This window comes from Populus euphratica, unplaced genomic scaffold, assembly GCF_000495115.2.
Source record: "Populus euphratica unplaced genomic scaffold, PopEup_1.0 scaffold160.1, whole genome shotgun sequence".
Lineage (NCBI taxonomy): Eukaryota > Viridiplantae > Streptophyta > Magnoliopsida > Malpighiales > Salicaceae > Populus > Populus euphratica.
The window spans coordinates 163842-164172 of record NW_011500045.1 but is presented as its reverse complement, the minus strand read 5'-3'; positions in this window follow the sequence as shown (position 1 = coordinate 164172).

Below are 331 nucleotides of genomic sequence, written 5' to 3'. Positions count from 1 at the left end.
GCTATCGATGTGTCAGATGGACTTGCAATGCATAATGTTGTTCTTTAGGAATAGTATTTGTAAATCGTGAAGATAAAAAATATTATTCATTAAGAATGGCCTGAGTAAGGAGTCTTTAGATAATCTTCTATTGACTCTTGAGACGCATCCTAGTGGATATGTGCATCGTGCAATTACTGATTTATGACCATTATTTCATAAAGAACATGCTCGACATAGTCTTGGGAATTTGACTAAAACAAACCCTGTTTACCGGTTTTTAAGAAAACTAGATGGGAAGTCTATCCTCGACCTATAGAGGGCGTTTAAACCGTTCTTGGACGTAAAACCA